Source organism: Ornithorhynchus anatinus, chromosome 5, assembly GCF_004115215.2.
Source record: "Ornithorhynchus anatinus isolate Pmale09 chromosome 5, mOrnAna1.pri.v4, whole genome shotgun sequence".
NCBI classification, from domain to species: Eukaryota; Metazoa; Chordata; class Mammalia; order Monotremata; family Ornithorhynchidae; genus Ornithorhynchus; species Ornithorhynchus anatinus.
In genome coordinates, this window is record NC_041732.1 from 99,455,672 (window position 1) to 99,482,370 (window position 26,699).

The window sequence follows — 26,699 nt, forward strand, 5'->3', positions numbered from 1 at the left end:
ATCTCCCGCCTACTCTTTATTGGAGGCAGAGTCACCTCTGACCTAGCCGCCTGGTTGCACCAAGCACTGCCTCTCCTCCGATCGAAAGCTCCCGTTTGAATTTTAAAAGCGACCCGCTCTTTCTCCTCCGCTTTAAAAAAATATTGGTTCTTGAAAGTTCCCAAAATTGTAAATACATTGTTAAAAATATGTAAGATTGCCGTTTTGGGGAACAGTTGTGATGGCACCATGAGTCATTACTCACCTTCTGTTCTGGCAGAATCCAGTCATCCAGCTAGAGGAATGAAGAGTTGGGTTAGCAGGAGAACATTAAGCCACAGCATGAGAAGCCCTTCTGGCCATCCTGAAATCCTGGGACCTTGCCAGATAGCCCTGGAGGAAAAGGAGCAAGAGATAAAAGAGGCAGAGCCAAAGAAACAAATACAATGCTTTTCACTTCCGTTGGGTTTCCGACCCCCTCCCCAGCAAAAATACCGAAGAACTCTGCTAGATCCTGTCCATTTTCAATAGTCAAAATGCAAGGCCAGATGCAGTTTTATTTTTCCTGCGTAAATGGGCGCTGACTCTCCACGGTTCTGACATTAATAAGCAGTCTTTAGTACCCTCCTCCAAGAGGTCTTCCCAGACTAATTCCCACTTCTCCTCGTCTCCCACCCCCCTCCGCATCACCTTGACTTGCTCCCTTTGTTCTTCTCCAATCTCCCCGCCCCACAGCACTTATGTATAGATGTGTCATTTTATTTATTTATATTGATGTCTGTTTACTCATTCTAAGCTTCAAGGCTCTCCGTCACCTTGGCCCCTCCTACCTCTCCTCCCTTCTCTCTTTCCACCGCCCACCCCGCACGCTCCGCTCCTCCGCCGCCCACCTCCTCGCCGTCCCTCGGTCTCGCCCGTCCCGCCGTCGACCCCTGGCCCACGTCCTCCCGCGGTGCTGGAACGCCCTCCCTCCTCACCTCCGCCAAACTGATTCTCTTCCCCTCTTCAAAACCCTACTTAGAGCTCACCTCCTCCAAGAGGGCTTCCCAGACTGAGCTCCCCCCTTTTTCCCTCTGCTCCCTCTACCCCCCCTTCACCTCTCTGCAGCTAAATCGTCTTTTCCCCTCATATCCCTCTGCTCCTCCCCTCTCCCTTCCCATCCCCTCAGCACTGTACTCATCCGCTCAACTGTATCCACTTTCATTACCCTACTTATTTTGTTAATGAGATGTACATCACCTTGATTCTATTTATTTGCTATTGTTTTAATGAGATGTTCATCCCCTCGATTCTATTTATTGCCATTGTTCTTGTCTGTCCGTCTCCCCCGATTAGACTGTAAGCGCGTCAGAGGGCAGGGACTGTCTCTATCTGTTACCGATTTGTACATTCCAAGCGCTTAGTACAGTGTTCTGCACATAGTAAGCGCTCAATAAATACTATTGAATACTTGTACTGATGTCTGTCTCCCCTCACCTCTAGACTGGGAGCTCGCTACGGGCAGGGACTGTCTCTCTTTAGTACCGTATTGTACTTTCCTAAGCACTTAGTACAGTGCTCTGCACACAGTAAGTCCTCAATAAGTATGATTAAATGGATGGATGGATGGATGGATGGATGGATGGATGGATGGATGGATGGATGGATGGATGGATGGATGGATGAACACCCTGCTGGGTCCAGCCACCAGTTCCTGACTATTCTGTGTGGAAAGAGGTGAATCCATGGATCATTCTTGGCCTGTTGGCTAAGATCAAGGGTGGTGTCTGTGGGAAGTGACATGGTGTAGTGGAAAGATCGAAGGTCTGGAAGTCGGAAGGTCATGGGTTCTGATCCCGGCTCCGCCACTGATCTGCTGTGGGACCTTGGGTAAGTCACATCACTTCTCTGTGCCTCAGTTACCTCATCTGTCAAATGGGGATTAAGACTATGAGCACCCTACTAATAAAAATAATAATAATTGTATTTGTTAATGATAACTGTATTTGTTAAATGCTTACTCCGTGCCAGGCGCTATACTAAGCGCTGGGGTGGATCCAAGCAAATTGGGTTAGACACAGTTACTGTCCCACAACGAACAGTGCCGTCGAGTCATTTCCTATTCATAGCGACTCCAAGGGAATACTTTCTCCAGAACGTCCTGTCCTCTGCCACAATCCGCAACTTTTCTAACCGATTTCCCGTTATCGTTGTTATGGTCTCTATCCATCTAGCTGCCGGTCTGCCTCTTCCACATTTTCCCTGGACTTCTCCTAGTATTAGTGTCTTCTCCAGAGAATTAGTCCTCCTGACTATGTGTCCAAATTATACCCTGTAACTCCCCTTATCTGTAATTTTTTTCAGTGTCTGCATCCCCACAGATGGATATTCACCCCACAGAACTAATGTACTTATCTTTAAATTCGACATTATAATATATGTATTTACATTAATGTCAGTCACCCCTTCTAGACACTAATCTCTCTGTAGGCAGGGAATGTGTCTACTTACCCTATTGTATTGTACTTTCCCAAGCAGTGCACAGTGCTCTGAGCAAAGTAGCGCTCAACAAAGACCACTGATTGACTGATTTCCCGATAAGCGATAAGCTTATTGTCTTAAGGGCTTATTGTCTCAAGTAGAATAGGAATCGAATCCTCATTTGGTAGATGAGGGAACTGAAGAACCAAAAGGTTAACTGACTAGTCCAGGGTCACATAACAGGCATGTGGCAGAGCTGGGATGAGAACCCAGGTCCTCTGATTCCCAGGCTCCTGATCTTTCCATTAGGCCACACTGCTTCTTGAAATATGGCTGGGAAGGGTGAGTGAGTCAAAGAGGGAGCAGGAGGAGGGTGGTGTTGGAGAGGTGGAGGGGAGAATTTAGGAAGGCCACAGCTGGTGGTTTCAATATTATGGATGAATTGGATGGCCAGGCCATTGGGGATAAGAGATCGATCAGTGGGTTTTTTTGAACACTTAAGGTGTGCGGAGTACTAAACTAAGCGCTTGGGAAAGCATAGTACTAGATAGTTGGAAAGCACCATTTTTTCCTACTTGTACCTCCCGCTGACATCTCAAATTAAATATGTCCAAAATTGACCTTTTTATCTTCCCACCCAAACCCTATCCTCCCTCTTTTTTTCCATTACTGTAGACAATACCATTATCCTCCCCACCTAACAAGCCGATAACCTTGGTGTTGTCCTCAACTCATCTCTCTCATTCCACCCACATATTCAATCTGTCATCAAATTCTGTCAGTTCTATCTTCACAACATTGCTAAAATCCACCCTTTCCTCTCCATCCAAACTGCTAACCCAAGCGCTTATCCTATTTCACCTTAACTACTATATCTACTTCCTCACGCACCTCCCGGCCTTCTGTCTCTCCCCAGTCCAATCCCTACTTCACTCTGTTGCACAAATCATTCATCAGCAATAACATTCAGTTTGGGTCTCCCCCTCCTCAGGAACCTCCAATGCCCATCCACCTATGGATCAAACAGAAACGCCTCACCATTAACTTTAAAGCACTCAGTCAGTTCGCCCCATCCTACCTCACCTCACAAATTTCCTACTCCAGCCCAGCCCACACACTCCACTCCTCTAGTGTCAGTTTACTCACTATGCCCCTATTTTTGTCTATCTTGCCACCGACCCCTTTCCCACAGCCTCCGCCTAGCCTAGAATTTACTCTCTATTCACACCAGACCACTACTCTCACCACCTTCAAAGCATTATTAAGGTCCCATCTCCTCCACGAGGCCTTCCCTGACTAAGCTCTCTTTCACCCAACTAGCTCTCCCTTCTATGTTGCCTATGCACTTCAATCTGTGACCTTCAGACATTTGATATTCGCCCCACCCTAAAGTCCACGGCAGTTGGGTACATATCTTTAAATCACATATTAAAAAAGTACTTATTTATTCATATTGATGTCTGAACGTAAGCTCATTATGGGCAGAAAACATGACTGGCGATTCTGTTGTATTGTACTCTCCAAAGTGCTTAGTACGGTGCTCTGCATATAGAAAGTGCTAATAAATACTATTAATTGATGGATCTATTCATTGATTAGGATCTTACATTCTAAAGGATTGGGGAGGCTGGGGGCAGGGGGTTTAAGGAGGGATTAAAAGGCTGAAAACTTGGACATTGGGTATGGGAGTCATTACAGGTGGAGAAGTATGGTTGCTAGGAGAAGAAGGCAGGGTTGTCACAGGTGAGGATGATTTTGAGATTGATAAAGTCAGTCGGGTGGCTGGATTTTCACCAGCAATACCTCACAACTCAAGTACAAGAGCAGAAGAAGCATGCTGTGGAGATGATTCAGGACTGCAGGTTTTTTTTGGTTCTTTTAATGGCATTTGTCAAGCACTTACGGTGTGCCAGGGACTCTACTAAATGCTGGGGTACTTATAAGTTAATCAGGTTAGACACAATCTGTTTCCCACATAAGGTTCTCAGTTTTAATCTCCATTTTAGAGATAACTATGGCAGAGAGAAATGAAGTGGCTTGCCCGAGGTCACGCAGCAGACAAGTGGAGGAGCTGGGAGTAGAACGCAGGTCCTTCTGATTTCTAGCCTGTGCTCTATCCATTAGGCCACGTGGCTGGTAGTATGAGATTGATGGAGCGACAGGGGAGTGAGAGAATTGAGTTAGACAAGAGGGTGGAATTAAGGGTATGGGTTTATCCAGCCAGAGATGGCAGACTGTGGATGGGAAGCAAACGGGTCGTGATGCTGGAGATACTTGAGAAGGAGGTCAAGAGATCCGAGGTTGCTGTGGGAGAAACAACATAGTTTTACAGAAAGTTGTTGTTTGGGAGAGAAGACAGGTGAGGAAACTATGATCAGAGAGGAGAATTTCCGAGTTGGTGAGATTGGGAATAATTATAATGATGGTATTTGTTAAGCACTTACTATGTGCCAAACACTGTTCTAAGCACTGGGGTAGATATGAGGTAATTGGGTTGTCCCACGAGGGGCTCACAGTCTTGATCCTCATTTTACAGATGAGGTAACTGAGGCACAGAGAAGCCGCGTGGCTTAGTAGAAAGAGCATGGGCTTGGAAGTCAGAGGTCATGAGTTCTAAGCCCACCTCCACCACTTGTGTGCTGTGTGGCCTTGGGCAAGCCACTTTACTTCTCTGTCCCTCCATTATCTCATCTGTAAAATGGGGATGAAGACTGTGAGCCCTGTGTGGGTTAGGGACTGTGTTCAACCTGATTTGCTTGTATCTGCCCCAGTGCTTAGTACAGTGTCTGGCACATAGTGAACACTTAAATGTCGTGATCATTGTTATTATTACTTATAACAGAGGTGGTAGACCCATTTCTTGTCTACCTAAAATGATTCAGAAAGTGGAAGATGGGCCTTGTGGAGAGGTAAAATGATCGTGACCAGCAGATGAAGTGAGTGGTAGAGGTGGATAATGGGGAGTTCAAAGGAAAGGTAAGAAAAATGTCAACTCCTCTCCCTTTCCTAGGGAGTCTAGGGGAGTGGGAGAGGATGAATCCCTCTCTGAAGAGAGCCACTGAGGAGACAGTATCATCTGGAGAGAGCCAGATTTCAGTAACTGGAAGAGGAGTGATTGGGTCAGAGAAAGGACAAGGATGAATAATAATAATAATGATGGCATTTGTTCATTCAGTAGTATTTATTGAGCACTTACTATGTGCAGAGCACTGTACTGAGCGCTTAGAATGTACAATTCGGCAACAGATAAAGACGATTCCTGCCCATTGATGGGCTTACAGTCTAATTGGGGGAAGCAGATGGACAAAAACAGCAATAAATAGAATCAAGGGGTTGTACATCTCATTAAAATAGTGTAATAAGAATATATACAAATGAGCAGATAAGCACAGTGCTGAGGGGAGGGGAAGGGAGGGGGGGAAGGGGGCTTAGCTGAGGGGAGGTGAAGGGAGGGCAGAGAGGGAGCAGAGGGAAATGGGGAAGCTCAGTTTGGAAAGGTCTCTTGGAGGATGTAAGCTCTCAGCAGGGCTTTGAAGAGGGGAAGAGACTTAGTTTGCTGGAGGTGAGGAGGTTTGGCAGAGTTAAGCGCTTACTCTGTGTCAAGCACTGTTCTAAGCAATGGGGTAGATACAAGGTAATCAGGTTATTCCATGTGGGCTCTCAGTCTTAATCCCCATTTTACAGATGAGATAACTGAGGCCCAGTGAAGTGACTTGTCCAAAGCACACAGCCGATAAGTGGCGGAGCCAGGATTAGAACCCACGACCTCTGACTCCCAAGCCCGTGCTCTTTCCACTAAGCGGCTCTGCTCCTAGGAGGAAAGCTTTCCCATTATGGGGAGGGATTCCACCTGGGGTGGTGTGGGAGGGAAGGGCATGCCACCATGGGTGGTTGGGAGCAGCTGACTCATGGAGGGGGAGATTTGAGGCAGCGCTAGCAGATAAGGAGTGGAATGGGGTGATTAGAGCATGGGGATTGCGTGGATATGGTGAGTTCAGAGCCATTTAAGAGCTAGAAGATGAACTTTCGGAGCAGTCGCGGCTTAATATGGAGTTTCCAGTGATTAATTGTGGGGCTGAAGTACTGAACTGCGGGTTCTTCAGGTGGATGGGAAAAAAAATCCCACCCAATGATTCTCAAGGAGATTTTTCAAGAAAGGCACTCCAGTTCTTCACTGCCCTCTTCTGTGTTTTCTAAAATGCTGCACTGTTGAGAAACCAGTATTCCCATAGGCCTTCTGTAAAGTGCTTCAGTGACAGACCCTGGGTGCACGTGAGAAAAGGATAAGGGATGGGAAGAGAATACCATATTTCACATGGGGGAGAGCATTTAATGTCAAATATTAGGATAGTTGATGATTAATAGTTTTGAAAAGGCATAAATAAATGCAGTTTTCCAGTAGTACGTTGCTCATGCAGCGCTGAATTGAAAAGCATCAATAGATCGTTACAGACGAATCATATTTTTTCTGAATGATTTAATTTTCAGGTAGATATTCAAATGCAAAATATGACATCCTGTTCAAACTCTAGAATGTAACATTACTGGAAAATCCCTTTTCACTTCAGGGCCTTTAATGACTGACAGAGAAGCTCTTGTGAACTAGTTCACTTTTATCTAGTTTCCGCCTCATAGTTTAACTTGGATTTTTATTGTATTTCAGATCATTTGAACATCTACAATAACCAGTGACATCTACAATAGAAAACGCTTCAAAGTTCTCATCTCTAACCTTGAAACCAACTGGAATGGAAAACTAACAGAGGTAAAACTCCTTTCACTGTTGTTTGCCATGCTTTATGCCACTCCTGTAAGGGCACTTTATTTTTTTTCTGAAGTATTTTTCTTTCATTTTCCATAGCACGGAGGGTAGAAATAAAACACTTTCAGGCTGTGACTTCACTGGTACAAACAGGTTCATCTTTAAAGAATGAACCACCCTACTTGCTCAAGCTGTAGGTTGGCAACATCCTCATGACTGTAGAAGAATCTGGGCTGGATGTCTTTCTTTTCTTTGAGAAGTCTTCCACCTCTACTTTAGTGTAACTGACTTTTGTGAAAAATATAATCTTCTCTAGGCTAAGCCCAAAGATAGAGTGCAATACGCTGCAATCAAAAGGGCAAAATGTAGCTGTGAAAGTAGATTGGGAGGGATTGAGAGATTGCCTTGGTGTACAGGAGTCATGGTTGGCCTACAAAATGGAGTTGGTTTGGCCTACAAGAGAATTGACTTGGCTTTCAAAAGTGGCTTATGAAGTGAAGCTGGTTGGGCCTTCAGGAGTGTAGACTTGGCCTACAAAGTGAAGTTGGTTTGGACTACAGGAATATCTACTCGGTTTGTAAAGTGGCATTGGTTTGGCCTACGAGAGTGTCCACTTGACCTACGAAGTGGAGTTGGTTTGGTCTGTCCATCTCCCCCGATTAGACCGTAAGCCCGTCAAAGGGCAGGGACTGTATCTGTTACCGATTTGTACATTCCAAGTGCTTAGTACAGTGTTCTGCACATAGTAAGTGCTCAATAAATAGTAAGCGCTCAATAAATACTATCGAATGAATGATATGGTCTCTGAGGCAGAGTTGGAAAAAAACCACTTCCACAAAAAGGCGGGAGACGATGATCAGAATTCAAAAACAGCAAGAGCACCAACAATGAAAGCTCTCTTTACACTTCCCCTGCAACTTCTACCTGGGGTTCGTATATACTAAACATATAAGCAGATGTCAGCAATGCAACTCCTACCAACTCAACCCTAGAGTGGACAAACACTGTTTTCAGTTTTTCAGCCCTTAGCCGTATGGATCAACAATAAGACGATCAGTAGTTTTTATTAAGCAATTAGCAGTTGTAGACAATTATTCTTCCCACCTTCAAAGCTTTATTGAAGGCATTTCTCTTCCAAGAGGCTTTCCCTTTCAAAGCCCTCCTTTCCTTTTCTCCCACTCCCTTCGACATCACCCTGATTTGCTCCCTTTATTCTCCCCTAACCTCCCCACCAGCCCCATAGCATTTATATACATGTCTGTAATTTATTTATATTGTCTGTCTCCCCTTCTAGACTGCAAGCTCACTGTGTGCAGAAAATGTGTGCATTATATTGTTATGTTGTACTCTCCCAGTGGCTTATTGCAGTGCTCTGCAAACAGTGAGCTCTCAAGAAATATGATTGATTGATCAATTGAACACCTACAGTGGAATGAATAGAGTAAATGGAATGAATAGTCATGAACCCTGCCCTCAAGGAACTTCCAGTCAACCAGGGGTTAAGGGCATGAAAATAACTGATGGGTAGAAGGAAGAAGGAAAGTCTATAAATATGTAAGTTAGTGCTTAAATAATAGCTTACATAAATCAATACATGCCAACACGGGCTAGAGGCAATTGTGGATAAATAACTGTGAAGTTGGCACAGAAATACTGAGGCAGTAGTTGAGGGGATATAACCTGGCAAGAACAGAAATTAATGAGGGAAGGATATGTGCTTAGAAGCAGCATGGGGTAGTGGATGGAGCATGGGCTTGGAAGTCAGAAGGTCATGGGTTCTAATCCCGGCTCCACCGCTTGTCTGCCATGTGATCTTGGGAAAGTCACTTGGCTTCTCTGCGCCTCAATTCCCTCCTCTGTCAAATGGAGATTAAGACCGCGAACCCCATGTGGGACCCGGGACTAAGTGCTACCCAATTTGCTTGTATCCACCCTAGCACCTAGTACAGTGCTTGGCACATAGTAAGCACATAACAAAAACTATTATTATTACTACAAATTAATTATAATGTCATTTATCAAGCACTTCTTATGTGATAACCACTGGGGTAGAGTCAAGGTTATGAGATCAGACTCAGTTCTTATCCCTCATGAAACTCTCAATCTATTTTTATCTCCAATTTACAGATGAGGAGACTGAGGTCCAGAGAGGTAAAATGACTTGGCCAAGATCACATATTAGGTCAGTGGCAGAACTGGAATTCAAACCGGAGCCTGACTCTCAGTCCTGGGCTGTTTCCACTCTGAAGCTGGAGTTTGGTTTGGTAACTATGAAGTGAAGGGCCCTCCCAATAAAGAGCCTGGGAGTAAGAGGGCCTGGGTTCCAATCCCAGCTCTGTCACCTACCTGCTGTGTGACTTTGGGCAAGTCACTTAGCTTCTCTGTGCTCAATTACCTCATCTGTGAAATAAGGATTCAATTCCTGTCCTCTCTTCTACTTAGACTATGTGTGGTACAGGGACTGGATCCAACCTGATGAACTTGTATCTACCCCAGCCCTTAGAATTGAGGTTGACCCATAATAAGTGCTTAACAAATACCATTATAATTGGAGGGTTTATTTATATTTTGGGGTTATTCCTTCCTTCGGTTTTTTTTTTCATGAATAAATGCAGCCACGTGTTCTTTACGCATCTTTTCTCTCATCCCCTTGATTAATATGGTCCGTTTATCCCAGTTGCCAAGATATCTGCTTCTTCTGTCAGTTCACTCTCTACTCATTAATTTATCTGGCAACCTCGACTCAATACATAACTTAGGAAAAGTGTTCTTCAATTTTTTTTTTAAACCAGTACTTTCAATTTCCATTCATTAAGTTTCTGTTGGGAAAGGTATAGCTTGTCATAGATAATATTTAAGATAGGTTGCATCTACTGTTCAACTTCCATTAAGGATTCCTGAAATAGGATGCAGAATATTGATAATTTCTACATCCTTACAGGATAAATCCTTACATGTGTGTATATCTATCCATATATATCTATATAAATATATATGTGCATATATATATATGCATATATGTTGTCTGATAACACAGGAACTACATTCTGTAAGAAGAGAAGCAACATTGTCTATCAGATAAAGAAGCAGCGTGGCTTAGTGGAAAGAGCCTGAGCTTAGGAGTCAGAGGTCATGGGTTCTAATTTGACTCCTCCACTTATCTGTTGTGTGATTTTGGGCTAGTCACTTCATTTCTCTGTGCCTCAGTTACTTCATCTGTAAAATGGGGATTGAGATTGTGAGCCCCACGTGGGACAACCTGATTACCTTGTATCTACCCCAGCACCTAGAAAAGTGCTTGACACATAGTAAGCGCTTAACAAATACCATCATTATTACAGAGCACAAGACTGGCAGTTAGAAGATCTGGGTTTCAATCCCAGTTCTACCACTTGCCTATGGTGTGACCTTTGGCAGATCACATTCATTTTTCTGTGCCTGTTTCCTCATCTGTAAAATGGGGATGTAAATATCTGTTCTTCCTCCCTCTAGACTGTGAGTCCCTGTGGGACAAGGACTGTGTCCTATCTGATAATCCTGAATCTATCTCAGTTCTTTGAATGTAGTAAACATTTAACAAAGGCCCTTATTATTATTATTTCATTTATTGAAGTATCCTAATTTAAGAAAAACTCTTTCTGCTAGTGTTCACATCTTGAACCCATGGTGCCTCTGTACACTCAACTGTTTCTTCTAATATTGCATTTGTTTTACTATGACACAAGCTGTTGGAAGAATGTTCCCTAATTTACCATAGGTGAACACAAGTGTTATAGGAGGAAAGATGTATGTGTGTGAGTCTGCTTGTGTATTTATATACACCAAACATACACCTGCTGAGGGGATAGCTAATCCTTCCAGAGAGTGATATTATGGGATGAAGGTCAGAAGGTTTGTCTTATGCTGTGGAGTTGTTTCTGACCCACAGCGACTCCATGGACACATCATCCCCAGGACCCCCCACCTCCATCTGCGGTCGTTCTTGTAGTGGATCCATAGAGTTTTCTCAGTAAAAATCCAGAAGTGGTTTCCCGTTGCCTCCTTCCGCGCAGTAAACTTGAGTCTGCCCTCGACTTTCTCCTACGCTGCTGCTGCCCAGCAAAGGTGAGTTTTGACTTGTAGCAGATGGCCTGCCACTCGCTAGCCACTGTCCGAGCTACAGATGGGATGGATATACCGTTGCTTGACTCTCCCTCCCATAGCCGAGTCTGGAAACTCTCCAGGACCGAGATCCTGAGAGGACTCAGAAGGTTTATCCACCTTTAAAAGACCCCAGAGACCAGAGGGGAGCCTGCTAGACCTATTAAGAAACATAATGTTGGCACCTGGGAGGGTGGAGCCCGGATTTACCTCTTGAGAAATTTGCACCTGGATCTGTGACTTTTGGACACTTGGTATTCTCCCCAATCCCACAACACTGATGTGCATATTGTTAAATTACATATTATAAATCATTTATTCATATTAATGTCTGCCCCCGCCCCCCAGATTGTAAGCTCATTATGGGAAGAGGATGTGTCCACTAATTCTGCTGCATTATAGTAATAATAATAACGTTAGTATTTAAGTGCTTACTATGTGCAGAGCACTGTTGTAAGCACTGGGGTAGATACAGGGTAATCAGGTTGCCCCACGTGAGGCTCACAGTTGATCCCCATTTTTACAGATAAGGTAACTGAGGCACAGAGAAGTGAAGTGACTTGCCCACAGTCACACAGCTGACAAGTGGCAGAGCTCTCCCAAGTGCTCAGTACAGTGCTCTGCACATAGTAAGTGCTCAGTAAATACCATTAACTGATTGCTTCCGAGGTGAGGCGGGAGATGATTCCAATTTGGGAGAGTGAATGACAGTAATATAGTCTTGAAATATGCTAAGATTCATGGGGTGCATTAGCAAATTTTCTCAGTCAGCCAAGTAACTTCCTCCGGCGTTGATGGTAATGACAGAGTAACGTTCTATTCATCAAAAGGGTGTTGGACAAGGTCAAAGCTGAAAAAAAATTGCAAATCGCGTTCCACTTCCTGCCTATGATCTTATTCGGTGTCAGTTTGGGAAGATGCCAATGTAAAGTTTCTTCGAGATGAAAACTCAGCATTAAGAAACAGTTTCCTTTCACTCTTTTTGTCTGATTCCATAGAGTCCAATATTATCCGCTCTGCACTCCAATAAATGTTTTCCCTTTAAGGATGATTCGACTGATCATTCATCCCTGATTTGGAGAGGCAGGAGACAAGCCAGGTTTAGTGGCTGAAAGGCCCTAGAGACTCAGTCGGGCTCCAATCAATCAGTCGGTCGTATTTATCAAGTGCTTTAACTGTGTGCAGAGCACTGTACGCTTTAAGCATTCAGGGAGTTGATTGAGAATTTCCCTGTCAGTCAACCTCAGTAAATAATCTGCACAAGTTAATCAACTTTCACCAGCCATTTCCTGCTTGTGAATGATCTCTTGGAATTGTAGGAGGGGACGGGGAGAGGTCATTGCTGAGAGAAGGGAGCGCTTTCTTCCATGCAAGTGTGGTTAAAAAAGTTGGACTAGGAAGCCACCCGATCGGTCAATCAGTGGTATGTATTGCGTGCTTTCTGTAAGCAGAGCACTGGACTAAATCCTTGGGAGAGTACAGTGTAATGGAATCTGCAGACATGCTCCCGGGCAAGTTGGACCTCCTCTTCGTGGCTCTGACCTGAAGCATTACCCTAAAGAAGTTTTCTGAGACTTAATCACTAAATCGGTACCAGGAATAAATGTCCATTTCAGCTACGTAAAAGAGAAGCAATTATATCATTCTTTCCCAGTCCATAATCTCTATGTGTTTGTGTGTCTGAAGATCTAATATAAAATTCTATAGTAAGTAAATCCTTTAGACAGCGTTAGTGAGTCCATTTTGTGATGGATATTGCGAAATGAGCGAGTCGTGTATTTCAATCGTGCCAGAAATAATTTAGGAGCATAGGGCTTTTTGCTGCACTTCCTCCTGTACTCAAGCTATTTGAGGACCTTGATTATACCAGACATCTGCAGGGCAACTAAAATCTAATCATAGATTGTGGAAGCTTTATTTGTCATGTTCCAGATCCATACATCACCATCCAAATGAAAATTATACTGATGAGGTGGTTGCAGTTCCCTTTGTTGTCAAGCGGATATTTTGCACGGACCATCAAGTCCAACAAGGAAATGCGGCAGTTTGTGTTTGAGACAGATTACTCCTGACATCGGTTATGTGATGTTTGCTTGGCTTTGCGGAAGTTGGAAGGAGATGTAAGCTACTTCTGAAAGGAAAGAGACCAGAGAGCACCTCTGGTGTTAATGCAGTCGGGTCTTTGGAGAGTAATGGATTGAACCTATCTTAGTAAACACTGAGTCCAAGTTCACTTTATATGTTCAGACAAGATGAAGGATTCAAAGAGTGAAGAGACCTGGCCTAGTGGAAAGAACATGTTTCTGGGAGTCAGAGAACCTGCTCTCTAATCATGGCTAGGGCACTTACCTGCTGTGTTACCTTGATCAAAGCAGCGTGGCTCAGTGGAAAGAGCCCGGGCTTGGGAGTCAGAGGTCATGAGTTCGAATCCCGGCTCCGCCGCATCCCAGCTGGGTGACTTTGGGCAAGTCACTTAACTTCTCTGGGCCTCGGTTACCTCATCTGTAAAATGGGGATTAAAACTGTGAGTCCCACGTGGGACAACCTGATCACCTTGTATCCCCCCAGTGCTTAGAACGGTTCTTTGCACATAGTAAGCGCTTAACAAATGCCACCATTATTATCAAATAGCTTAATTTCTTTCTCTCTCTCTCTCTCTCTTTCTCTATTAAGCACTTTCTGTTTGCCAGGCTCTGCACTAAGCATTGGAGAAGACAAAGTTCATCTGTTTGGACACGGTCCATATTCCACGTGGGAGTCATAGTATTAATCCCCAGTTTACAGACGAGGTAACTGAGGCACAGAGAAGTTAAGTGACTTGTCTAAGGCCCGACAGCAGACAAGTGAAGGAACTGGAATTAGAACCCAGCTCCTTTTGATTCCCAGGCCTGTGCACTATCCACTAAGCCCTGCTGCTTCTCTCTGCCTCAGTTTCCTTATCTATAAAATAGGGATTAAATACATGGTATCCCTCCTACTTAGACTGTGAGCTCCCTGGGGAGCAAGGACTGTGTCCATTCTTCATACTCTATATCTACCTCAGTGCTTAGTACAATGCCGGGCACATGGTAAGCACTTAGCAAATATTATTATTATTATTATTACCATTAAGAATAATAATAAAAAATTGAGGTAGAAACCATTTGAGGATTTACTCTCTCCTAGTCATTTGGCGTTATGGTAGAGGGTCTTGTCTTACGCTGTCGAGTCGCCTCCGACCCACAGCGACTCCATGGACGCATTTCCTCCAGAACGCTCCACCTCCATCTGCAATTGTTCTGGTAGTGGATCCACAGGGTTTTCTTGGTAAAAATATGCAAGCCATTTACCATTGTTTCCTCACGCCGGGTAAACTTGAGTCTCCACCCTCGACTCTCTCCCATGCCACTGCTGCCTGACACAGGGGACTTTTTACTAGTAGCACTTGGCCTGCCACTTGCTAGCCACTACCCACACTGGGAATGGAATGGGTATGCCTCTGTTTGACTCTCCCTCCTGTAGTCGAGACTGGTAGAGTACTGGAAACTCTCCAGGTGCGAGCTTGAGAGGGGATAGTAAGGGTGGGGTGGTTAAAAAAGAAAGTAGCACAAAGCTGTCAGAAAACTTAGAAAGTCATTGGTGGAAGAAAACCATTTACAGTATGTAGAAGATGCCTCCTTCTACTACTTTAAATCCAGAGACCAGACAAGTTCAAGGAAAGAGATTCTGAGGAGCCGCATCAGGCCCAGAAAATCTCCAGAGTAAGGTCAGTGTTTTCAGTGAAGTTCAGAAGGAAATGTGAGGACGATGCTGCTGCTGATGGAGCTTAGCGTTAAGGGAAGGAAAGTCAGCATCTTTTAAAGAAACTGCTGTGAACACCAGCAATTTATCAACAGTATTTTTGGCTGGGGTTTCAAAGTGAGCTGCAAACTGTAGTCAGTCATTTCAAGTCAATCGTTCTTGTCAACAAGCAAAAAGGAATTATCGATTGTGCCTCCGTCGTTCACCTTGGGCTGATGGGGGTCAGAGAGCAGGGACACTGGTCACGATGGAACCATGTTGGTCCAGGTGAGGTTCAGTCTTTCTATAGTATTTATTAAACGCTTACTGTGTGCTGAACACTGTACTAAGTGTATGGGAGAGTACAATACAACAAACTGTCACATTCTCTGCCCATAACGAGTTTACAGTCTAGACAGATATTGATAAAATAAATGAAATTACAGGTATGGACATAAGTGCTGAGTGGCTGGGAGGGGGAAGAGCAAAGGGAGCAAGTCAAGGTGACTCAAAGGGGGGTGAGAGATGAGGAAAAGTGGGGCCTAGTCTGGGAAGGCCTCTTGGAGGAGATGTGCCCTTAGTAAGGCTTTGAAGTCGGGGAGAGTGGTTGTCTGTCAGATTTGAGGATGGAGGACGTTCCAGGCCAGAGACAAAACCTGATCTGGGGGTCGGATGGAGGCCCAGTGAGGTTAGCACATGAGGAGAGAAGTGTGCGGGCTGTGTTGTAGAAGGAGAGATGCAAAGTGAGGTAGGTGGGGGAATGGTGATTGAGTGCTGAAAAACTGATGAAGAGGAGGCTTTTGTCTGTTGTGGAGTTGGACGGGCAACCACTGGAGTTTTTTGAGGAGTTGGGTGACGTGTCCAGAACATTTTTATATAAAAATGATGAGGGCAGCAGAGTGAAATATGGACCGGGGTGGGGAGAGAAATGAGGTTGGGAGGTCAGCAAGGAGGCGGATGCAATAATCTAGGCGGGATAGGATGAGTGAGTGTATTAATGTTTTAGCAGTTTGGAAAGGGCAGATTTTAGCGATGTTGTGAAAGTGGGACCGACAGCGTTTAGTGATGGATTGAATCTGTGGATTGAGTGACAGAGAGAAGTCAAGGATAATATCAAGGTTATGGGCTTGTGAGACAGGAAGGATGGTAGTGCCAACTACAATGATGGGAAAGTCAAGGGGAGGACAGGGTTCGGGTGGGAAGATGAGGAGCTCCGTTTTGGACGTGTTAGGTTTGAAGTGACGGGAGGGCATCTACGTAGAGATGTCTCTTATTCATTTTTACTGAGCGCTTATGTGTGCAGATTACTGTATCAAACACTTGGAAAGTACAATACAGCTATAAAGAGAGACAATCTCTGCCCACAGCAGGCTTACAGTATAGAGGGGGAAGGCAGGAGGAGATGTGAGACTGAAGAGAAGGAGACAGATTCAGGGCGGGAGATGTATATTTGAAGTGAAGGGTAATGGATCCAGAAACTACAGGCTTCAGCCCTCTGCCAGGTCCTTTGAACTATAAATCTCTGGACTTCTTCATAATCACCTTCGTCATCCTCTTGTAATAATGGCCTATGGGAAAGAGCACAGGGCCAGAAGTCAGAAGACCTGGGTTCTAATCTCACATCTGCAATTTGCCTGCAGAGTCATCTTGGACAAGTCACTGAAGTAAACTATGCCATAGATTCCTCATCTGTAGAATGGGGATTAAGTACCTGTTCTCCCTTACACTTAGACTCCAAGTCCCATGCAGGACAAGGATTGTGTACAGTTTTGATCGTATTATATCTGTGCCAGTGTTTAGTACACAGTAAGCACTTAACAAATACCGCATTTGTTATTATTAGTTCCTCGGAGAGCTGGCAATATGGACGGAGAGGTAAGAGAACATAAGTCGCTAAATTTACAATAGGTCAAAGTGAACAGCCCAATTCAAAAGATAAAAACAAAAGGGAATTAAGTAAATAATAAAAAAGATATACACATAAGGGCTAATGTTTCTGATAAAATGGTCATGACCAGGAAGGTGGGATTAATCAAGCCCTGCCCTTGAAGGAGGTGAGTTTTTAGGAGGATGCCAAACAATAATTTTATAGGTAGGGTATAGATTAGCCACTGACCCCATGACCTCTGCGGGCTCTTTCCACTGAGCCACGCTGCTTCTCAATATTATGTTATTGAACTCTCCCAAGCACTTAATACAGTGCTCTGCACACAGTAAGCACTTGATAAATATGATAGAATGGATGAATATAGGACAGACCACCACTCTTCCCACCTTCAGGGGAGTGCTAAATCCTCATCTCCTCATCTCCTCCAAGGGGCCTTCCTGGATTAAGCCCTCATTACCCCAACTTCTTCTCCCGTCCGGGTCACCTATGCCCTTATATCTGCATCATTTAAGTACTTTTGATTTAGCCCAACCTCGGCATTTATGTATATATCAATCTATCATTCATATTTATGGAGAGCTTATTGTGCACTCGGGACAGTATAATGTATCGGAGTTGGTAGAAACGTCCCCTGCCCCCAACGAGCTTACAGTCTAGAGTTCACATATCTGTAATGGATTTTAATGTTTGTCTTCCTTTCTAGACTGCGACCTTCTTGTCGCGGGGAATACGTCTTTTCCAACTACTTAATATAGCGGTCTATCGCACGACCCCACACAGTAAGCTCTCAATAAATACTATTGATCGATATATTGATCTGAACACAGTAGCTTAGGTCAGTGTGCTGATATACGTGGCTTCCTTCTGAGCTCTGATGTTTGTGCACTAGATAGCTTTTCATCCTAATTGGTATTAGAAGTGTTTAATCAATCAAAAGTCACCCTCCACGGGGAATTTGAATGTAGAATTAATGTTTGGTAATTGTTGAACTGTTTGATGCATTCTGAATTATAATACCGTCCATCATCTCTTCTTTAGTCTCTAGCTTTGACGTGTTTTTCCACACTAGCGCCAGTTACCATAAAGCAATTGCTAAGTGACCCAGGGTCTGTCAATTATGGGTATTGAGACATGCCTTGTTCCAGGAATTAGCACACTAGTGTTTGCATAATGTGAAATGGAAAAAAAACCAGTAGCATAAAATCTGTAATACAGCTGACAATTTTGCTAGTGTCTTGCACAAAGGAATTATTCTAATTTTAAACATGTGTTCAGAAGTAAACTAAAATTCATCTTTTCAGACCAGTACGTGACCTAGCTTTCTGGGTGTACCAAATTCTGTATGTACCTATAGACATTTAGAAATTATTTAGAATTCCAAATATCATGCTGAATTGACTCTTTGTTGGTTCCTCCTTGCTTCATGGATCTTTGTTCTATAACCTGTAGCCTTTAAGCTTGTTGAAGTCAGGGAATGTGTCTACCAGCTCTGTTTTATTGTATTCTACAAAGTATTTAATACCGTGTTCTGCATGCAGTAAGTGTTCAGTAAATACCACTGATTGATTGACATCGGCCAAAAGAAATCCCCTCCCCAAAGCTACTTCTCACCATCGAACCCGAGTTCTGATCCCCTAAGGATTTAGTTAATCTCCCCTCCCTCTCCTGCCATGACGCTATGTAATAATAATAAATTCTGGTATTTGTTAAGCACTTACTATGTGTCAATCACTGTTCTAAGCACTGGGGTCTAACCAGGTTGAACACCATCCTTGTTCCGTACGGGGCTCACACTCTAAGTAGGAGGGAGAACAGGTATTTCATCCCCATTTTACAGTTGGGGAAACTGAGGACAGAGAAGGAAAGTAACTTGTCCAAGGTCACACAGTAGACAAGTGGCAGAGCTGGGATTAGAACCCAGGTTCCTCTGACTCCCATGCTCCATCCACTAAGTCATGCTGCTTCTCTTATTTAATTAACATCTACTTGGATAACCATCTGATTTTCATGCCCTGTAGAAATATGCTAAGCGTTACCTAAAAGAGGGGAATGCTTTGTAAGTATATATATATTTTAAATCCCTTGATACACATAAGCAATTCTGCCACGCATAGTATACTTTCTATAAAGGGTCCTTTGATAACTTCTTCAACTTTCCAAAAATATTTTCCCCACTCCCTCCCCCTGTCCTGCTTCCCTTCATTTCCTGCTCCCTCTCGGGAAAGTTCCTGCCCCGTGGAGACGCAAGACAAAAGTACCAGCGTGACTGAATGGAGAAGGGTCTAAAAGATGCATTAATGCAAGGGCAGTTGGGTGTGGAAGAGCGTGAGGAGGGAAAAGTTTATGTAAGCTGCAGTTGTAGAAAACCTCCACATTGTTTGGAGCCAGGAAGGGTTCTGTGGTGGAAATGGTATTTTCAGAATTGTGTGGTGAGCCAGACAGGAAAGAAGATTGCAGCATGAAAGAAAGCTTCCAGGAAGAGGAGGTAATGGTGAGTTCTGAGGGCATTAGCTCTCTGGACCGAGGGCTCATTTTGGCCAGGGAATGTGTCCGTTATTGTACTCTCCCAGCTCTTAGTACAGTGCTTTGCACACAGTCGGCACTCAGTAATACAGTGGCAGAGGTATCTGGTGAAATGGTTCTGGAAAAGGCTTACCAGGGAGGCGGTGTACAAGTGGGCAAAATAAATGCTTCCTTCTGGTGATGGGGAATCCACTTTTTCGATTATCGTTTGCAGTTGTGGTCAGGGATTGTGTCAACCACCTCTATTATAGTTTACTCTCCCAAATGCTCTGCACATAGCACTGAATAATTACAATTAATTGATTGATAGGATTACATGACTTCCTGACTTCCCGAACACGGTCTAAGGTGACAGTCGGTATATAGGAAGAACCACGGCCTAGTAGAAGGAGCGCAGATCTGTAAATCAGAGGATCTGGGTTCTAATTCTGGCTCCACCACACACCTGCTGTGTGACTTAGCGCAAGTCACTGAACTTCTCTGTTGCCTCAGTTACCTCTTCTGTAAAATGGAGCTTCAGTATCTGTTCTCTCTCCTACTTAGATTACGAGCCCTGCGTGGGACAGGGACCGTGTCTGATCTGATTAACTTGTATCTTCCCCAGGGCTTAGAACAGTGCTAGACACATAGTAAGTGCTTAGCAAATGTCAATCGCATTGAGCACTTACTGTGTGCAAAGCACTGTACTAAGCACCTGGAAAGTACAATTCAGCAATAGAGACAATCCCTGCCTACTCAGGACTTACAGTCTAGAAGGGGGGTAGACAGACATCAAAACAAGTAAATGGGCATCAAATGCTGTGGAGCTGGGGGCTGGGGGGTAGAACACAGGAAACGAGTCGAGGTGATGCAGAGGGGAGGGGAAGCTGAAGAAAAGGGGACCTAGTCTGGGAAGGCCTCCTGGAGGAGGTACGCCTTCAGTAGGGCTTTGAAGTGGGGAGAAGAGTGATCGTTTGGCTGGTTTGAGGAGGGAGGGCATTCCAGGCGAGCGGTAATAATAATAATGTTGGTATTTGTTAAGCGCTTACTATGTACCGAGCACTGTTCTAAGCGCTGGCGTCGATACAGGGTCATCAGGTTGTCCCACGTGAGGCTCACAGTCTTAATCCCCATTTTACAGATGAGGTAACTGAGGCACTGAGAAGTTGAGTGACTTGCCCATAGTCCCACAGCTGACGGGTGGCGGAGCCGGGATTAGAACCCATGACCTCTGACTCCTAAACCCGTGCTCTCTCCACTGAGCCACGCTGCTTCTCAAGGACGCGGGCCAGGGATCCACAGCGTACAAGCGAGATGGCAGCAGAGTGAGAAAGTTAGCAGCAGAGGAGCGGAGTGTGGGGGATTAGACTGTAAACCCGTCAAAGGGCAGGGACTGTCTCTATCTGTTACCGATTTGTCCATTCCAAGCGCTTAGTACAGTGCTCTGCACATAGTAAGCGCTCAATAAGTACTATTGAATGAATGGGCTTTAGAAGGGGACGAAGGAGGTGAGGTAAGAAGGGACAAGCTGATGGAGAGCTCTGAAGCCAATAGTGAGGAGTTTTTGTTAGATACGGAGGTTGATGGGCAACTACTGGAGATTTTTGAGGAGGGGGGGTCACATGCCCAGAACATTTCTGTAGAAAGATAATCCAGACAGCGGAGTGGAGTATGGACTGAAGTAGGGTGAAACGGGATCTTGGGAGGTCAGAAGGAGTCTGATGCAATATTATTATTATTATTATTATTATCAGCTCTTGCAACACTTAGTGATCCCTGATTCTGTGGGCAACAAGGGATGAATACATTTGTTCAGCTGCTTCAGGGAAGTCGGTAAAGCATGCTGCACATTGGTTACGCCCTCCCTAGTTTTTAGTGATCTACTGGAATAGAGCACAGTCCTGTGAGTCAGAACCTGGGTTCTAATTCCGGTTCTGCCACGTACCTGCTTTGTGACCTTGGGTAAGTCACTGAACTCTGTTAACCTCTTACTATATCCCCAGTGCTGTATTAAGAGTTGAGGTGCTTCTCTGTGTCTCAGTGCCATCACCTGCAAAATTGGGTTTTCAGTGTCTCCCTCATTCATTTACTTGTTAAATTTCATTTCTTGAGCACTTGTGTGCAGAGCACTGTAAAAAGAGTTTACAGATAACAGACACGTTCCTTGCCCACAGTGAGCTTACAGTCTAGAAGGGGACTGTGATTCCCTGAGAATAGAGAAGCAGCATGGTGCAGTGCATAGAACACAGTACTGGGAGTCAGAAGGTCATAGATTCTTATTCTAGCTCCGCCACTTTTCTGCTATGTGACCTTGAGCAAGTCACTTGACTTCTTGGTGCCTCAGTTACCTCATCTGAAAAAGGGGGATTAAGACTGTGAATCCCAGGTGGGACAGGGACTGTGTCCAACCCAATTCGTATCCGCCTCAGCACTTAATACAGTGCCTGGCATATAGTAAGTGCTTAATAAATAGCATTATTGTTATTGTTGTGGGACCTGATTGTCTTGTATCTACCCCAGCACTTAGTACAACCCTTGTCATACAGTAAGTGGTTAACAAATACCACAGTTATTATTATTAGTTCATCTTCGGCCAGAAAACGCCTCGGTTGTTGGTAGGAACTAGCATGGCCACTGGAAAAGGCACAGGCCTGGAAGTTAGAGGACCTGGGTTCTAATCCTGTATCTACATTTGCCTGACTCATGACCTTGGGAAAGTCAATTAACTTCGTTGGACCTCAGTTTCCTCAAATGTAAAATGGGGATTTAATACTGATTCTCCTTCCTACTTAGACCTTGAGTCCCGTGTGGGATAGGAACTGTGTCCTGCCTGATTAACTGGCGTCTACCCCGATGCTTAGAAGAGTGCTTGACACATAAGGGCTTAGCAAATATTATAATGATAATAAGTTTCAGTTCATAATCTCGGTCATTCACTTAACTGTGGTTCGAATAATCAATGTTCCGTTGCATCGTTTTCCCAATTCCCACATTTTTTCCAAAGGCCCACAGCTCTGTAAGCACTTAGCTAATATTGCTGTTTCCAGTCTGTTGTTTCTTCCTGCCCTTTTTTAGTCCTCTGAATAAAATAATAGAGGCTGTCAGGCACTTAAAAAAATAGAAAGTGACAAAGATTCAATGTATTGTAATCAGATTTTTCATGGGTGAAATCTGCAGTGTCTGGAGATTGTGTAATTGTTTGCAGTGAATAGGAATCCAAAACACCATTTTATTACTTAGTGGTCTTCAAAAGGCATTATGCACTTGAGAAAGAAAGAAAAAATCCCTTTCAAAAATAAAATATGTATCACAGTTCTAGCGCTTCCAGAAAAATCACCCATCATGTCATGGTCCATTATAGGTAGTGAGTTCATTTGACACATGAAGCTTTTTCCACAAATTCTTACCCTGCAGATTGAATTTGCTTTGTATGGGCTGTGTTTTTAATTGAATGAATGTTTCCAGTTGATCATTTGGCAGATCAATTTCCTTATGGGCTATTCCTTTGCCAGGGTGGGAAGGGTTGCACAAAATATTTAATTTCAGGGACTGAGCCCGGTCTAAATTAGGCCCAAGAGAATAATGATGTTGGTATTTGTTAAGCGCTTACTATGTGCAGAGCACTGTTCTAAGCGCTGGGGCAGGTACAAGGTAATTAGGTTGTCCCACATGAGGCTCACAGTCTTAATCCCCATTTTACAGATGAGGGAACTGAGGCACCGAGAAGTTAAGTGACTTGCCCAAAGTCACACAGCTGACAAGTGGCGGAGCCGGGATTAGAACCCATGACCTCTGACTCCTAAGCCCGTGCTCTTTCCACTAAGCCACGCTGCAAGCTAAACCACTTAAGTCATAGGACAGTAGGGAGTGGCTGCATAGCAAATTCAGAAGATTTGATCCACCTGGCCCTTTTTAGATATGATTACATTTCTGCCCCTCTCAAAGATGGCCTTCTTCCTGGACATCTCAACCACCTTCGACACCCTCCTTGGACACTATCCAACCTTGGTTTGGGGCACATATTTCTTGGTTCTCCTCCTTTTTCCCCGACTGTTGGAGAACTGTGAAGCTAATCAATGATTCAGGGGTATTTATTGAGTGCTTACTGTGTGCAGAGCACAGTACTAACCTTAGAAGAGTATGATAGAATAGAGTTAGTAAAACCTTCCCTGCCCACTGTGAGCTTACAGTCTAGAGGGCAAAACAGACAATAATATAAATTATGCTAAGAAGATTTGATGCCTTGATGCTGCTGATGCCTGTCTACTTGTTTTGTTGTCTGTTTCCCCTTCTAGATTGTGAGCCCGTTGTTGGGTAGGGATTGTCTCCATCTGTTGTGGAATTGTACTTTCCAAGCTCTTAGTAAAGTCCTCTGCACACGGTAAGCGCTCAATAAATGCGATTGAATGAATGCAAGAAGCTGCTATCTGGTACACTGAGAAGTCGGCGGACAATCGAGACTTTAAAGGATTTGTAAATTTCTTGTGGGCGGGAAATGGATTTCATTCATTCATTCATTCAATACTATTTATTGAGCGCTTACTATGTGCAGAGCACTGTACCAAGCGCTTGGAACGTACAAATCGGTAACAGAGACAGTTCCTGCCCTTTGACGGGCTTACGGTCTAATCGGGGGAGACGGACAGACGAGACCAATGGCAATAAATAAAATCGAGGGGAAGAACATCTCATTAAAACAATAGCAAATACACAGAATCAAGGTGATGTACATCTCATTAACAAAAGAAATGGGGTAATGAAAATATATACAGTTGAGCGGACGAGTACGGTGCTGAGGGGAGGGGACGGGAGGTGGGGAGGAGCAGAGGAAAAGGGGGGAGAAGAGGGTTTAGCTGCAGAGAGGTGAAGGGGGGGTAGAGGAAGCAGAGGGAAAAGGGGAGCTCAGTCTGGGAGGGCCTCTTGGAGGAGGTGAACTTTACGTAGGGTTTTGAAGAGGGGAAGAGAATGAGTTTGGCGGAGGTGAGGAGGGAGGGCGTTCCGGGACCGCGGGAGGACGTGGCCCGGGGGGTCGACGGCGGGCTAGGCGAGAACGGGGGACGGTGAGGAGGTGGGCGGCGGAGGAGCGGAGTGTTCGGGGTGGGCAGAGGAAAGAGAGAAGGGAGGAGAGGTAGGAAGGGGCAAGGTGATGGAGAACCTTGAAGCCTAGAGTGAGAATGGATCTATCAACTGTGTTGTATTGTATTCTCTCAAATGCTTAATACAGTGCTCTGCACACAGTAAACACTTAATATATAAACACTCATTCATTGATTGGTGTGTCAAGCAGCAATTATTGTAATACATAACGTTATTTATGTTATAGTTATTATATCTTTTAGTGATGCACCTCAAGATTACACTATAGAGGTTGTTTAAACTTAAGGGTTCCAAAAAAATTAATTCATAGAAGCAGTGTGGCCCAACAGATAGAGCATAGGCAGAGGAGTCAGAGGACCCTGTTTTCTAATTCCAGCTCCGCCACTTATCTGCTGTGTGGTCTCGGACAAGTAACTTAATTTCCCAGTGCCTCAATTTCCTCATCAGTAAAAGGAGAACTCCTGAGTTCTCTTCTACTTAGATGGTGAGTCCTGTGTAGGAGAGGGATTGTGTCAGACCTGATTATTTTGTATCTTCCCCAGAGCTTAATATAGTGCTTGGCACAAAGGAAGCCCTTAAGAAAATACCATTATCATTATTGGTTTTTATATTGTCTTTCTGTCACATCACATCACATCGCATGAGCCTTTTTGGTCAGAGAATTCTGATTACAGTGAGGAGCGGGTCTCTTCCTACTGGCTTCACCCAATAACTGACACTACTTGATGAGCTGTAACAGTTTAATTGGGCAGCCGGATAATATTTAGTCATCAAATCTAATCATAAACTCATAAATCATAAAACTCTTCTTGACAGTTTAGACAAATGTCAGAGAAGCAACTAGACTAATTTTGCCAGTGTGCACCGTCAAAGGAAACGTTTTTGAGGCCCCTTGATAACAAGTGAGATTCTCATTTCCCCACAGTAGTTCACAGTTGTGGTAGACACTTGCATGTTTTGGAAGAAGCCAGTCAGTTGAAAGATGAGCTGTAATTCAGAGGATTTAAAAAAAAAATTTGTGACTTAACTGGCCCCCTCTGCTGTCATGTCAAGTTGTTCGTATTTTTTTTCCCCGACAGCGTCTCTGCCTCAAGGGCTCATTCATTCATTCAGTAGTATTTTTTGAGCGCTTACTATGTGCAGAGCACTGTACTAAGCTCTTGGAATGTATAATTCGGCAACAGATAGAGACAATCCCTGCCCAACAACGGGTTCACAGTCTACATACAGGGAAACTGAAGCAAGTAATGTGTGAGGAAGTGTATTATCTTTATGGCTTGGTAAATTAATAAATGAGAGAGTTTATACAACCGAATGATATCAATTTCCAGGGAAAATCCTCACAGAATGTATCACTTTTATTGCCCTGTCACTTCAGCCATAGTGCTGGGTTAGGGAAATATTCTGATAGATAATATCCTTCTAGATAAGGAAACTGATTCCTGATGGAAGGGAGAGAATTTGGGAGATGTAGTAACTTTGAGACCCGGATCCTGTGAGTAGTATCAGGTATCCAGCTTCCTCCTTCCCCTAAAGGAATCATATTAAACTGGGAGATGTAATGAACAAAAAATTCCCGGCTTCACAGACTTTTCCGGCCCCCCAAATCTCCTGCCTATCCTGTTATTGACAGGAAAGTGGGTTGGTTTCGTCCAACCAAGCACTCTGGAGATACTGAAGGCCTCAGCCACCATATGCCACTATTGATAAGAATAACTGTGGTGATCATTAAACATCTACTATGTTTCAGGCACTGTACTATTACTACTACTAATAATTATGGCACTTAAGAGCTTACTATGTACCAAGCACTGGGCTAGATACAAGGTAATCAGGATGTCCCACGTGGGACTCGCACTTTTAATCCCCATTTTACGGATGAGGTAACTGAGGCAAGGAAAAGTTGAGTGACTTACCCAAGGTCACACAGCAGACAAGTGGCGGAGGCGGGATTAGAACCCATGTCCTCTGACTCCCAAGCCCGGGGTCTTTCCACTAAGCAGATGGAGTGGATACAAGTTAGTCGGGTCGGACACAGACCCTGTCCCAAGTGGGACAAGTGTCCCAAGTGGGACTCACTGTTTCAGTCCCCATTCCCCATTTTATAGATGA

General features: G+C 44.2%; 1 protein-coding gene across 2 annotated transcripts in view; it reads left to right on the forward strand.

Annotated features, from left to right (window-relative positions):
* DLGAP1 (DLG associated protein 1) overlaps nt 1-26,699 on the forward strand; it is a 978,335-nt gene that overhangs the window by 375,644 nt on the left and 575,992 nt on the right. For both annotated transcript variants that reach the window (XM_029066588.2, XM_029066589.2), the window contains exon 3: nt 7,103-7,204. The gene's annotated coding sequence lies outside the window, so the exon portion shown is untranslated. The remainder of the gene's footprint in view (nt 1-7,102; nt 7,205-26,699) is intronic.